This window comes from Phalacrocorax carbo, chromosome 2 (assembly GCF_963921805.1).
Source record: "Phalacrocorax carbo chromosome 2, bPhaCar2.1, whole genome shotgun sequence".
NCBI lineage: Eukaryota > Metazoa > Chordata > Aves > Suliformes > Phalacrocoracidae > Phalacrocorax > Phalacrocorax carbo.
Genome location: NC_087514.1, coordinates 153442859 through 153459156, shown reverse-complemented (window position 1 = coordinate 153459156; position 16298 = coordinate 153442859). Strand labels below are relative to the sequence as shown.

At 40.0% G+C, this 16298-nt stretch overlaps 1 long non-coding RNA gene across 1 annotated transcript in view; it reads right to left on the bottom strand.

Annotated features, from left to right (window-relative positions):
- LOC135312122 (uncharacterized) overlaps positions 1 to 15875 on the bottom strand; it is a 93645-nt gene extending 77770 nt beyond the window's left edge. Inside the window, exons 1-2 of the long non-coding RNA XR_010371786.1 lie at positions 15746 to 15875; positions 5781 to 5874 (exon numbers count right to left, since the gene is read on the bottom strand). This is a non-coding gene — a long non-coding RNA (uncharacterized LOC135312122). The remainder of the gene's footprint in view (positions 1 to 5780; positions 5875 to 15745) is intronic.
- Between the last annotated feature and the right edge of the window lie 423 nt (positions 15876 to 16298).

Here is a 16298-nt window from a genome sequence, read left to right as displayed (position 1 = left end):
TAGGCAACACGCTAGTGACTACAGCTGAGGAATGGAAACAGGAGATATACATGTTTTTCACAGATTTTTCACAGTAGACCTTGGCTTTCTGTCCAAATATTTCATTGTTCCAAAAAAGATCACAGTTTAATTATTAATTACACCTACAACATGTGAATGCCTCTGTGAGTATTCCATATTGCACTGGCTTCTAAGGTTACTTCACACGCAACAGTCTTCTGTTTCTTCACATTAAAAAGTAAATGAAATAAAATCAATTCCTGTATCCTGCAGCTCTTAGCTCTGACAAGTCCATTATTTCAGAAATATCAGTTCTTATCACTTTCTTTCCCACTCTAAATTTTTCAGTAGGTCATTATTTATGTAATACTGTTGATGATATTTACATCTTACCAACATGATTATGGACAAACCTATAGCCTTAATATATGTATCAATATGCATCAACATACTATATGGAGGCAAATCCTTTAAGCAGTGTAGATGGTAATCCTCTGAAATAATGACAACTATACCTTGGGCCATTAAGAGGCAAGGTGGACCCAGCCTCGCTGGCATAACTAGATCCAAACATTCTCTACTTTGTTGTAGCCTCCAAGTCTTTCTTACTTCTTACCTTAAAGTTTGTGAGAGGAATAACTTAGGGATGTTTAACTAAGCCTGTGATGTCCTTCATCTCCAGCTCTTCATAGTACCTTAACAGCACGGTGTTAAACAGAACTCTCCATCTGGGTGGAGAAGTAGCACTGAGGCCAACAGAAATTCTGCACACAAAGCTGGCAAGGACCAAGTCCAAGAATAGTGAGAAGGCAATGTGCTGAGCATACCCTCACTACTCAGAACTACATCTGAAAGTCTTTCTCTTTCATAAAACACTTTTCCTGTTCTTAAAAATAATGGGGAATAGCAAAGCATAACATGTTAAAAGCAGCTAAGATTTTACCTGTCCCTGTTGCTGTGCACTCATAAAACTCACAAGTCATTCACACAACTTTACTCGCATTGGTAGATGTATACTAGAAAAAGCATTCACAAATCAGACTTGTCAGTATGTATTCTTGTACTTAGGACAAATCTATACATCTTTTCTAATATAAGTGACCTACTAGGGAATCAATTTCTCCTCTTAAAATGCAACACCATGAGAAAATAATATTTTTTAAAGTTTCTTTACTTCACTGACAGGATTTCTCCAAAATGAGTTCATCAAGAATAATATTTGAGAGATGTTTTAATGTTACTTTTAAAAACAAATATAGATACTTTCTGACAGGAAAGAGCTTACCTTGTGGTAAGCTGTACAAAACCACAACCTACTGCTGCTCTGATCTTTATTCCCAGTTCCCTGTTACTGGACCACATGCCAAAGCAGCTAAGACGACAGGGTCCAGGAGTAATTGCCTTGGAGCTTTAGAGTGCTTTCTGGGTCTGTCACATCATTAGGCTGCCCCTGTGCTGCTTGTCTTCCTCATCCTCCTCAATGCCCTTACCTTTCCTTTCAATATCTTTTCCTATGATTTGTCTCTATTTTATCCATTCATGAATAACATTTCACTCAAACCCTATACACATCCTGCTATACACAAGGTGTATATAGCAGACCTTCAAGCTGTGAGTGCAGGTTTTGCTCAGGCAGGCAGATAGATTTAAGAAGCACATGCCTGCTAGCCTTGGAAATGCATACCTGGAGGCTTTCTGCTGAAATGCAGCCTGTACACAACCAGCCTGCTTGGTTTTCAGTCTGAAGCTTTCACAAATACATACCACACCCTGTTAGTCAAGTACCCATTTCCTATTATAAATAAGATGGTCTTTTTCTAACTAGATCCTCACTCAGTCTGGAAAACTCACGCTTGGCTTCAGATTTCATGTGCCCTGTTCAGCTCAGAAAAGTTTAGTCTGCTGCCTGGAAGCAACTCAAGGATATCCAGAGTTGGATTCAGTTTGAATTTTGTATTCTGCCACTGAAATAAAAATAGAACTGTGATTTTTTAGGGGGTGCCTGTGTCTACACTGCTCAGCCAGAAAGCTCCTGAGGGTGTCCAGAATATCCTCTGCACCTCCACACCAAAGGTGTTTGGGTCACTCCCAGCATATCTAGCTGTAACTCCTACAGGTATGCACAAATAAAAACCTGGGCCACAGGTTTTGTGGCATGCAATGACTCATCCATCACTCAGCCTCCTAGTTTTCCACACTACGCAGATGTTATAAGCCTAACATGCAACCCTACATAAGACACAGGGTCTCATAGCAAATGGCAGGGGGAGGAGAGGAAGAAACCGGGGTCATAAATACATGCAGGCCCCATGGTTGTCAGCCCTCCCCACTGGTTCCCAAGTGCTGACATTGTCTGAAATTGAAAAACAGAGTTTGTGCCTTCACATGGAGGAAGGATAAAGTGGCACAGAGATGCCCCTTTGTGCAGGGACCCCTTACTAGGCAAACAGTGGTAATGCCACTGCTGCCAGCCCAGCCACTGAGTGTCTGCAAGCCTGATGGTGAGTGCACACCCGGGTACAGCACAAAGGTCCCTGGAACCGCAGTGATGGAGCCCTCACGCCTCGGAGACACAGTTAGGGATGTAACCTCCCCTCACAGCAGGTTTTCAGCACACCTCAGAGGGTGGTGCAAGATGTAGGAGGGTGGACATAAGGGCAGTTAGCCTTGATGATGCCTTCAACAGTGCTGCAAGGCATTGGGCTTTGAGGTCCGGCCATCATGCCAACTATCTCAATCACCCCATTAGTAAACCAGTGTGACAACATCCTGTATAAATAAGGGCTTGTCAGCAAAAATAAGATCCTCTAGGGCAGAGCTGCAGCTAGCGCTTGCATGGTGTGCTGCAAGCAAGGTGCTGGGCCTTCCTCTCCTGCTGTCCTTGCATAGTGCCTTGTCAATATTGCCATTGCTGCCCCACTGTGAATATAGGCACTGTGTACCAAAGGGGACATAGGCAGGACGGAGGAAGGAGAATGTCTAACCTGGCTTCCTATCTTCTTGGCCTCAGTTTTCATCCATGGATCACAATGTGATATGATTGGAGAGCCATGGAGCTAAGGAACCAGCACGCATTCTACTTTATTTGGACACAGGACACATATCCATGAAGCTCCATTCAAGTAGCTCCATACCATCCACTGCCAGCTTGCATTTCACAAGCACAGACTTTCTCCAGTGACAAGAAACATTTACACTGTAAGTTCCTTAAGGCCAAGTTTTCACACTGAGAACAAGACTGTTTTTTAAGGATATTTTAGGAATGCCAGAAAATGCTATGTATGCATTGATAGATTGAAAAATAGTAACTAATTGCCTTCTCAAAAATATTAAAAATGCATATCAGGAAGCGTTATGAAAAGACACCAATTTTGCACAGTACAGATGACATTCTTATCTCCAGAACATCCTGACCTGAATCTATCTCTATTCAGTACTTTCAGGAAGATGGAGTAATCTCTGGGGACTTCACCGAGCATAGAAGCAAAGTGATGTGTCCACAGTAGGTGAACTAGTGATTCAAAAACATCCTTACTCAACCCATTACTATATCTGTTAAGCAATATTTCTTCACTTTATTAACAGGATAAGAGACCATGAGAATTAATCACTGTGATTATAGATAAACTGTATATCACAGATTGCATTTATTACATCTGGGGTTGGGGAGAAATCATACATTGCATCGAATGACTGTGTCAGTTCTGCTGCAAGTGCATTTCTTGCTGCCTAGCTATAAATAGTGCTCACAACACATGTGAAAATGATCACGCTCCATTCCAAGGTAGGAAATCACTGAAGAAAACTGTTCTGGTAAACAAGCCCTTCCTGATGGCTGTCTGAATAATTGGCAGCGAGCACAACTCCTGGATTGCTCTGCTGACAAAAACTGCCTTGCTCCTCCCTGCTACTAAAGCAATGCTGCATGTCAGCAAAGGCTGAGACCACTAATACAGAAATGGAGAAGACTTGGTGCCTGCCTTAGAAAATCTCAGCCAAAACTGCATTCTTTAGCAAGCCACCTCCTGGGTATGGCTCAGGTGTCCGCTGCAGTTCCCATCTCAATTGTTGATACCACAACCTCCCTGTCAGCATTCACCACAGGCTCAACGATGGCTTAGCCCTACATGGCAGACACCACAGACATGTTTTGCCAAGTTAGAGATTCTTGAGGATGACAATTGTGCAGCTTCCTCTTTCAGTGCTCCTTTAAAAGGTTTTTCTTATATCTCACTGGAGTTTTCTCTGCTACAACTTAAGCACATGTTTTGCTGTACTGCCCACTAAGAATGCGGAGACCAACGATCTTCTTTTGCACACTTCTTGGTTTACTTTCAAACACCCTAGACAAGGTCGCTATACCTTCTAACAATAGTTTACATAGTTCAAGACTGTTAAGTGTTTGTATATTATCCTGTTCCAGAAAGTACATGGGATGCAGCAGGACTGCTGCATTTAATCATCTGATGGAAAGTATGTTTAAGGGATCACACCTGTGCTCTGTTCCGCAGTGTCACGCAGCATCTCCAGTACCTGCATCGCACAGTATTTAATGTCTATTTTTCCCCTTCACCGATAACATGCACAGCACTAACCATAACTATGGCCTGTGTCCCATGAAGTACCCCTGCCAGGGAGCCTGGGAATTCTTTCCATATTTGCATTAAGCCATATTTACATGAGCATAAAATATGCCATCTGACTTTGTCATTAGTAACCATACCATGAAACTGATAGAAATATTGTTTGTCAGATATATTTAGGCTGCAAGCAAAAACAATGGGGCATATTCATACCATCCCCCTTGACAGTTTGCACAAGTCACCCTTCAGAGGCGTCCACCCCTTCCCACCGACCCTATGAGGAACACAGGCTCCTCAATTTTGGTGCACCAGATTGTATCTCAGTCTGATATCTAGAGTAGACACTGAGTCAATCTTGCATCAGCACCTGGCTGGTGGTTACCTCAGCACAGCACTTTTGGCGTATGCAATATTTGAGCAAGATCAGGCACAACAAACCTTCCATAAGCATTCAGGCTTAATGGCTCAAACGGCTCAATGGTTCAAATACTTCCAAAAGAAGCAGCCCAGTCCTGACTAAAATGAATTTGTTTTCAAATGTAAGTGAAAGCACAGGAAATATTTTGCAGTCTTCAGTCTAATGATTATGATGAGGCATCTAAAGCAAAAGACTTCATTTTGAGTCATTGGCCAGTATATACATCCTTTACATGGTTAATACTGAGTTTCACAGTATAGATAACATGTTCCAAACTTCTTTGGAGATATCCATGTCTTCACAGAGAGAACCTGTTTAGTTACCATCGACATTTAGAACATGCTATTTGTTTTCCTTCTCCTTTACATTTGACAGTTACTGCTTAAGAAAGGACTTTGATATAGCCCATGACATGCCTGAGGGTATTTTTAAAAAGCAGTTTGGGGGAAGAGGAAGAGAATGAATACATGAAAATAAAGCCTGATCTAAATTAGTAAATTACATGTTCCCAGATGTTTCCTTCTTGAGATCTTACATAAAGCAACTGTATCAGGACACCTGTAGTTTAAGGTTTTCATTTGTTTCTAAATCTTTCCTCCTTTTTCATAAGCTGATCTCATATTATCTGTACAAACAAACAAAGTATTCCCTCCCCCACAAACACAAGCACATGCATACGCAAACTCCCCTCTTTGGTCTGCGCACAGTAGCTTGGCACCAAAATGATATGTGATTAAGTTTTAACAAGTGTCAAAGCCAAGTGGCTCACAGACACTTACCTGGAGATCAGAATGTGGTTTAGGTGCTTTCTGAAATTCAAATTAGCAAGTGTCGCTCTTCCTGCCTTCTACCACACTTCAGGGAATGTTTGATCTGCAGAGAGAGAATGAAACACTGGAAATGAGCAAGAGAGAAACCCCCAGGATCCAGGGGCTCAGACTTCCCACTCCCAAGCACTGCCACAGTCTCTGGGAGCGTGTGAATAATCAAGGTTACTCTTGCTTACATGGCCATATTGCAGGGCATTAACGCAGTGTGCTGTAGAACCACTTCCCTCATAAATATTTAGGCCAAGGATTTCAGCTTAGAACAACAGTACAATTAACAATTCAAAATGCTGCCACTGAAAGTTATTTTTGACACCATCAGCTGGAAGTGAGCAGACATGCCTTTGTTAAGTTACGATGTAGTCTATCATTTGTCATACGATACTAATGCAAAAACAATCCCTCAGAGCATTGATGAGAAATTTCATAATCTTTTTTTGTTCACTAAAGTGCACATTATATAAAGGCTGACGTGGTCTCATGTTACTGCCATGTTGTTTAGAAATAAATGACGTTACAAGGGAAGGAAGGAGACCTAACATCTGATGACCTATATGGGTTCCATATTGTTAAAAACACTAAACTCAGGTAGTTTCTGTATCAGAAAAAAAATGAAATAGATTGGTATACAGATCATTTATCTTATACATGAAATTCAATATGAATTTTACAGTACACATAGTGGTCAGAACTAATGTATCAATGTTTACCTACATCTACTCTCATACCTCTTTAATACACTCCTTGCTTGAAAAATTACACCAACAACAACAAACACAAGAAGAGTTGTAATAGCAGATTGCAGTGGATGAGAAGAGTGACCTCATTTTTTTTTAACTGAAAGTATTAAGAATTAATTACAATGAACTATAAGGACTTGCATCCCTTGTCCACCTGAGTAGCCCATTAAGCTGCAGCTGACATACTGCAAAGGGGAAAAAAAATAAAATGGAAAAGAAACCAAGTGTCAGAAAAATAGAAACTACCCAGGAAGCAAGATTTTCCTCTTGCTTGTGCTTAGTCAGTCCTGTACCATTAGCCTTCTAGCTTCACAACTTCTATGTTTGCACGCCCAAAGCCGAACAGCCCATCCTCCAACCTCACGCTGAGCTGGGGGCTGAGTTTTAACCAGACTGCATACACTGACATTTTGTCCATTTACACTCACTTTAAATCCTAACTCCCTTCTCCTGCTGCAGGACAGAAAAAAAAAGTGACATCTAGTTTTATACTTAGTCTTCTAGTTTTATACTGACTTGTTGAATTTATGATTAATACTTTCCTGGGTATCAATGCAATTTTGTGTATTAATATAAGCAATGTAAAAAGTACAGGGGACAGGGTAAGAAAAACTTGCACTGTGAAATCTTTATCTTTGCTGTGTGTTTTTCCTGTAGTTCCCCTCTTCACTTTCAATCCCTCACCATATTGCACAAGGACCTGCTACACCAAGTCCTTGCAGAGAAGGCAGTGGTACGGGCACGCAACATGCGCCTGGCACATAGAAGAAGAACTCCTTCACAGTGACTCTTCCTAGGTGAAAGACGGACTAAATGCAGCCCTGTCAGAACACGTTCTTGACTGCATGTAATTCTCAGGTGACCTGTTTTCCTGTACACAGAGCAGTGCAAGGCAAGGACAAAGGGGATTTAATACAACTGAAACCATATATGCCTCTCATTGTTAATAAGAGCCCACTTATATATATTGCAGAGGTACAATTGCTAAGTCTTATTAATAATCAGACTACCCAACCCTGTGACTTGCTTGTCAGTTTTATATGTACTTATGAGTACAGTATGTGCTGTGTACCTTAAAACCTTTGCAATGATCCTCTAACTTGTCTTTGCTGCTAATTTTAATGTGGCTATTCTTTGTAGGCAGCAGGTAAACTCTGAGTGCTTTCTGAAAATGCAAGCAGATTTAAAAGGATGAATGGTCCAGATCTGAAGACACTCTTTTTACTTTATTTTATTTATGTTCTTTGGTGTATTTGACAATCTATTCTTTTAGACTGATGCAATCAGTCAGGAAAGGTATCATAGCAGCAAGCTTGAATTGCAGTGTAAAAAAGCACTAAAAAAATCACTCTGTTCATCTTGTCCTAAAGATTTTTTTCTGGATATATATATACACACATACATAAATGCCTTTATTTATAGCTCTGTTGAACTATAGAAGTGAAGAAAGAGAAGAACATTGAATAATTCATCAATTTTTCTTCCTTTATCACTCAGGTCCAATTTTCCCACATAAACATATAAAACCAAACTGAATTCTATCAGATTATTAATATTAAAGATGCAACTGCAGAATTTTATCCCAAAGAAAAAAAAAGTCTTGCTAGTCAGCATTGGTAGGGATTCTGTTACTTCAGCTAGAGACAGGCATCAAGATCTAAAGCAGCTATCCTCATCTCTGTGCACAGTCAATGTAGATGATAGAGTCTGGGGACTAAGACATCTCATCCTAAACAGAGATCTAAACTAAACCATCTGAATACATTACAAAAGTATCTACTTCTCCCACTGATAAAAAGGGGAGCCCAGAATAACTAGCTCAGGTATAGATATCTACCCCACAGGTGTTTAAAGTCACAAGGGATTAAACATTCAGTGTGTCCGGTCTCTGATAAACTTTAAACAAACCAACCTCCACAAGCTGGATTACGACTACTGGAACTGTGTCACACAAATACATATCAATATCCAAAAATATTCCAAATGTACTGTTAACTGCAACTCACTGCAGGTAATTCCTCTTAAAATGTGCTCTCCAGGAATGCCCAACCAGATCCATTGCAGAGTTCATATGTCAATAAAACACTCGCCTATGGCAGCAGGGCTTTAACTTGACTTCAGTGAAACTGGGCCTTATGCAGAGAATATTCTTTCTGTCGTGTTTACTAATTTAGCTTGCAAGGCTGTGTTTAGAGGAATGTTAAGCATTAACTAGCATGTTCCTTATTTGTGGATTATGTGTGTAATTCCCCACACTGAAAGATGAGTCTATATAACTAAAACTAATGCTCCATACGTGGTTTCCCAGCAGACAATTGCTTACTCATTTGAAATGTATGTTTACTTAAAATTTTGCTCCCTGGGATGACCTTATGAAATATACATTTCATTTTAGCAGGGATTCCCAAAGGAGTCAGCTGCCAGGCAGCCTTTTTCTAGCTCCTTCAGTTCAAATAGTGTAAAGCAGGACACTAAATCTGCAGTAGCAGGCAACACTCAGGAATTAGAGTTTCAGCTCAGTTTCTGCTAACAGTGCCTGAGGACTACCTTGATCTGAACAATTCTGTTAGCACACCAGATAATTCTTTCCCACCAATTCGTTGCCTGACAGTCATTTCCTACAAAACCATGATATCTGAACATGGTCTGCATAAAATCATTTTTAGGAAGGTCAGGGGTTAATAGGAAATGAATGACTGAGTGAAATTTCCCTAGTTATGAGTGTTTTCAGTATTTCTGCATCTCAAACTCCTGTTAGATGCTCCCAGAATAATTTTAGCTATTTCTGTATTAGGCAATGGAGATATTAATTCTCCCAGTTAGAAATCTACCTTAAATTCTGACCCCCATTTTGAAAATATGAAGAAAGAAGAAAAAAATACAGAGTTAAGAAAATAAAAAGTGTGGACTCACCCTATTGCATAAAGTCTCTAACAAACTACGTGAATTCAGCCAAAATACTTAATACTATATACCACATCAAACATGGTCACACAGACCATCTCCTTTGTTAGTAAGAGTCAAATAATATCTATATACCAATAAAAGGGTATGTTTAGGAAGAAACATTTACTGCAAAATTTTGTCATGTTTTGAATGATGGTAATGTTTTACTGTGTATTACAAATCCTTCAAAATCAATGTCACAACCAGTCAAAACAATAAAACTACATTACAAGGTTTTGGCTGAAATAAAGGACAGGGAAATAGTAGTACAATGCTTGGCAGGAGGCCTGAAGACATATCATTTAAAGCTAAATTAAATGGGATTTGGGCACCATTGGCTACAAGTAATACCAGCCAGAAAAGCTAACCTCTATGAAATGATATTGAAAAAACCTTTTAAAATGTACTGTTTTGCATCAAATCCTTTCACAGAGTAAATGTCTGGAAAGAGTTTGACTGAACTGACAGACAGATCTGTTCCTCTCACTTAGCAAATATAAATCAAGATGAAACTATAGATGGTTTTATAGAGGAAAAATGAGGCAAACTTGAGACAGCTATGGTTTCTAGTAAGGTAACAAAGATATTTATCTCTGAAGAAAAAAGTTATGAAAACAAACGGTTGGAGGATATAAAAGATGAGAAACTCTCCTCAGTGCTTTTATCCAGCAACTAATAGCAGAGGTGAGTAGTAACCACTATGGGGAAAGTGAAAACTGGGCTGCTCACAAGTTATTAAATGCAGGATCAGGTCCTGCTCAGTCCTTCAGCCCCGTCAGGTTTGCTGCATAGCCATCTATATCAAAATGCATTGAAACTGTAGAGTAAGAACACATAGCATATTTTTAGATTTTTCTACAATTGGTCAGGGCTCATAATGTGGGAAATACTAAAAATAAAACGTAATTTAAAGGGGGTAGGTTAGAAATAGGATAGGAAAGCAGGTAAGAAAGAAAATGGTTTAAATTTTTCACTCAACTGTAAGCAAATTAATTTTTTAAAAAATTACAAACTCTGGCTCTTTGTAGTCTAAATAAGTTATTTACAGAAACCCTAGAGTTCAGGACAACCTTACATGTAAAGAGGAAATGAGCTATTAGTTCTGAAAAAGAACGTCAAATCCAACAGGCAACATGGTCCATCATGAGAAATTTACATGAGAATCATTTTACAGATTTGAAATGTTGAACGCTGACACAGACAACAGCACCCTTTTGTTTTAAATCAGTATAAGAAACTTTCTGGCTCTTTTACGAAACAACTAGCTGAAGCAATAGTAGCCCCCAGTCTCACCACGTGCCATATTCCATTTCCTGCAGAGATAGAGAGTAATATTAACTATGCAACTTTAGGCTAAGAAAGGTAACAATCCCTCAAGCTTCACTAGGGAGGTGGATAGATATCATACTAGCCTCCCCCAAGGTGACAGCTATCAGCAGCCACATCTGTCCCCAGAACAGTGCTCAGAGAAACATACCTGTCTCCCTGACAGAGTATTATGACCTCAATAAAAAGGTAAAGAGATTTTGTTTGCAGAATTGCTACCCTCCCACCTGAAAAAGGATTTACAAGACTGATCTGTAGTTGTTTCGTAAATAGAGACACTCGTGCCTTACAATTGTAGTGCCGGTGTCTAGGTTACTTAGAAGAAAACATTTATTTCCCCTGAACTGCAACAAGTACATTTCTTTTTCTCTGCTGAGGCCACAGTCTGACAGTATTGAGGTGACATGGTCATCAGAAAAAAACAGACCCTAGCTTCTCTTTCCCACCCTTGGCCCTTATTTCCAGCTCCACACTACACCAGGCTGTGCAAGTGCTAACACCACTTATTTTCCCAAAGTATCAGCTCTTCAGTCCAGTTTACCTAGCAGCAGCAGTGGGTCAGAGGGTGCGAGCGTGACCAGCAGGAGGACGCAGGGAGGCAGTTGGGGCAGGGATGCTCTCTGGCAGCTGTGGTGGTTCAAATGCCCCACAACTACACCTGCTCGCAGTAACACCTCTGTTCAGTTTAATGACACTATTCCATAAGAGGCCTAAATAATCAGAGACCTGAGATTTACACTTGCATCCACTAATTGCTTTGTAAAATACAGCTAACAAAAGGTGTCACAACAATTCATTTATAAGTCTATTAGATTTATGACTAAAATTTCATTGACAATGAGAAAACCATCAAAAGAACTACATCTATAGCTTTACTAAATAAACATGTGCCTATCTCCTGTAACTATGTATCTACTGTTTACTAAAACTGCCATGGTGCTATTATGTTGTGTCTTTCTTACATTAAAAAAATTAAACTGCACTGCTAGCACTTCTTCTTATCTTAATAGATGTATAAACACCTAAATTCAATTTGTCCATTAAATCACCAATAAAAAAGAAAAAAAGCTTCTGCTATTAAGCTTTACCCCTATTAAGTTTTGCTGGATTGCTGTACTCTTCGTTACTGTTGTCCCTCAAAATATCACCTTCACTTCAGCTGTAAATAGCCCAGGAAAATAGTTCAAACCTTAAAGGGAAACTTCCAAAGAAAATATTTTTTTTTCCCCTCATAGCTGAAACCTTTCCCAAGGGAACAGGCCACCTTTGGAGGTGTTAGTGCTTCATGTTTGTAGCAATGGAAAAAAAGTATATAGAAATAATGGGTTGGCTGAGTATATTATGAAAGGATTGCTCCTATTAGGGGATTCAGGGCAAATAAGAGCCAAGATAAAACAAAGTTATGGTGGAAAGCTTGGAGAATTTGTACTAGTTTCAATATCTTTGCTTCCATCTTCTAAATTGCCAATTGTCAAATGTCATTACTGGTCAGCCTGTTAGCTGCTTATGTGATGACAGCGTAGTCCCCTTTCTGGACCACGAGTGTGTCCGTGTGTAAAATCATACAATGTGCTTGTGCAAGTGCAAAAGCTCAGGAAAGCATAAGATGATAATTAACGATATTTTGTTGTCTTTTTAATACATAGATATATCTATAACAAAACACAGAAATACTAAGCTGTTTGCTTCTATTTGTTCTTAAATAATTTGTATCTGCATGTACTTCAGTAGTTGCCAAGAGTTCTTGCACAGTTTTAATACTAATTTATGATGAAGCATACCAAATGAACCACAAGTTATTTAAGAAAATGAAATAAGGAAACTTTTGAGGTTTTAGCAGGAAAACAGACTGGAGTGAGAGTAGTCTGATGTAAATGAATAGACGGCTTCAATGAAAATAAAAGAGAAGAAAACTCCCTCCTGGGGTTCATTATGCCCCTTGAGCTGTTGGTAGTAAAGTTAATTTTTAAATGCTTTGAGGTGATTAAGAACTCAGGCATCACTCTAAATGTAAATAAGTCCTGTTTCATTTCCTTGCAGTTAACTGATTGCAGCAGTCACCAGCTACTTAGCTTGCTGATGTATTTGAGATCCATAGTCTAGTTCATAATTAACCCTCTTCACATGAAGTGAAAATGCTAGCAAGCCTGTGTTTGAATGTATGTAACCAGAATCTGACATACTCACTCAAGAAAAATTATGTTTGTATTTGTAAATAATGAGGGCACTATTTGAAGCAAAAGCATCACAGAATGAAAATAAAAATTTAAATTAAAAGTTTGCTTCCACCCACACTGAATGCAGCTTAAAAACACAACCAAAACAGATGAAGTTTAGAAACTTAGTTTAGAAACTAACAAGACCTGGCCAGGCTGGAGCGCTGGGCCAAGGGGAACCTCATGGAATTCAACAAGAGCAAGTGCAAGGTCCTGCCCCTGGGGAGGAACAACCCCATGCACCAGTACAGGCTGGGGGCTGAACTACTGGAAAGCAGCTCTGCTGAGAAGGACCTGGGAGTGCTGGTGGACAGCAAGGTGACCATGAGCCAGCACTGTGCCCTTGTGGCCAAGAAGGCCAGCGGTATCCTGGGCTGCATTAAAAGGAGTGTGGCCAGCAGGTCGAGGGAGGTTATCCTCCCCCTCTACTCTGTCCTAGTGAGGCCACATTTGGAGTGCTGTGTCCGGTTTTGGGCCCCCCAGTTTAAGATGGATGTGGAACTCCTCAACCAAGTCCAGCAGAGACCTACCAAAGTGATCAGGGGACTGGAGCATCTCCCTTATGAGGAAAGGCTGAGAGACTTGGGTTTGTTTAGCCTGGAGAAGAGAAGACTGAGGGGGAATTTCATCAATACCTATAAATATCTAAAGGGTGGGTGTCAGGATGGTGGGACTAGGCTCTTTTCAATAGCGCCCAATGACAGGACAAGGGGCAGTGGGCACAAGCTGGAACACAGGCAGTTCCACCTCAATATGAGAAAACACTTCTTTCCTGTGCGGGTGCCAGAGCAGGGGCACAGGCTGCCCAGGGAGGCTGTGGAGTCCCTTCCCTGGAGACATTCAAACCCCACCTGGACGTGTTCCTGTGCCCCCTGCTCTGGGTGTGCCTGCTCAAGCAGGGGGTTTGGACAAGATGATCTCCAGAGGTCCCTTCCAACCCCTACCATTCTGTCATTCTGTGATTTCAGATTAAATAGATTAACTATTTACTGTAAAATTTGGAAAACCATTACAGCTGGACCTCTTCTTCCCTACCAGGTCTAGTCAACATAAAATTTCAATAATCTGTATGTGAATATCACATACAAATGAAAAATGTCAGGTCACAAACCATTCTTGTAATATGCATATACAAGCAATTAAGATTTAACAGCAATAAACTTGTTCAAGGCAGTGACTGGACCTGTGAAATCTGTATTCTCATTCCAAATATGTCTCAAGATTTTTTTCATGGCTAGGCAAATGTTTCAAAAGTGACTAATGCTGTGCACTGCTTTGTAATTACCCAGTCCAGGACATGCTAAGCCACAAACAATCAAAATATCTCCACTGCATACTGAAATACTGAGGCAACCAACACTCATCTCTGAAAATGTTGGCCTTAAAGTTCCCTACACTTACAAGCGGACAACTACATCGCTCTTTCTTAGAAAACTGAGGCCAAATTAATTCACAACTCTGAAATATTTTAGTAAACCATTTTTAGTAGAGGTCCTTCACATCTGTCCTAATTCAACCTTCATCATTCTTGTGATATATGCTAAAAAAAGCATGCCAATAAGAGCTGAATTCAAGACTTTTCTACACACCCAGACTTACAAATGAAATGAAATGACAGTTAAACAGCACTTTTATTTCCTCACACATGTCAGTCTGTCAGGGATTCCCCACATCCCACCAGGTAGATGGAGATTGCCATTTGGTCCAAAGATCAGTTGGGTTTTTTTCAGCCCAAGGGTGGTTGGTATCAAAACTAAGAAGCTCCCAAGGGTGACATGCTGATGGGTAATATCCTCCCTACCAAGAACCCTAACGGTACTTGGTTACTTTCCTCAGTCTTTTCAGTTCTGATATGGCAACAGGAAAAGATGCTGTTGCTCAAAAATTTAGATTTAAACCGTTCAGAGATTTGTGAACCTACATCTGTGTTTCCAGCTCCTCCAAGGAAACAACAGGCAGCTAATGCCGCAGACAGAAAATCTGTGCATCCTGCACTCCAGTAACTTTTCCTAACTAATAGGAGCCTTCATATTACACATCAGATGATTCAAGCTGACTGAAGGTGACATCCTGTATGTACGTACTCCACTGCAATGGTTATATATTCAGACTGGATATTAGGAAAAAGTTCTTCACTGAGAGGGTGGTCAAGCACTGGAACAAGCTCCCCAGGGAAGCAGCCATTGTTCCAAGTCTGTTGGTGTTCAAGAAGAATTTGGAGAGCGCTCTTAGATATAAGGTTTAACTTTTAGGTTGCCCTGTGTGGAGTCAAGGGTTGGACACTGTGATCCTCGTGGGTCCCTTCCAGCTCAGGATATTCTATGATTCTATGATTCTAAAAAGAGCAATGGTATAGACTTTATTAACTATACAGTTATCCAAGACAAAAGGTGCAACGTCCCCATTGTTAAAGTGTTAGTCCAAAGCCTAGGAACCTTGTGTTCAGCTCCTAGCCCCAAACTCTCACAGTGAAACATTTTTCTCACCTGGTGTCAAGTTTCTTTATAACCCACAAAGGCATCTGACGTTTGTCAAAAGATATTATAAATATTGAAAATGTTTCAAGGGAGGGGCATCCTGCAAGGAAGTCCATTTTCACATATACGTGCAATGTCATTCATTTTACATGTTTATTCAAACCAGATTTAAACTGTCTTTTTTTTTTTTAACTTCATTTCCTCTTACTCACTTGAACAGCAGAGGGTTTGCAGGAGGAAAATGTACGTAAAATAGACACGACGTTTTCACAGGCCGCCTCTAAACCAAAAAGCCAAAGATTTCTCACAGCTGTGCCTTCCAGAGGAGAGATTGTGCATCTAACCACAGCAGATCTAGACAGAACAGAAAATGAAAGTAAGATTCATCAGCCAGTGAACTATCAAGAAACCAATAATTTCCAAATGAATAACAAAGTGCTAAAGTCATTATAAATACAATCTACAAAAACACAGTTGTTCTTTTCCCAGCACTGATATTTATCCTCAGGTGGCTAAAATGGAAGAAAGAAATGTCCTAAAATGATCAAGATAAATACTTTCTAAACCAGCTGGCAGTCTGACCTTAGCTCAGCACTGCACCAGCTAGAATCCTATTTCTGCTCGCAGATCATCACAAATTATTAGTTAATTTGCCGAAATAAAGGTGACTGCACTAATTTTGGAAATAAGGTCTTTCCAGTGACTTTTGCTCCTAGTTTCCATTTTCACACTGAAAAACAAGTTTTACTCAGTGTTGTTTTCAGA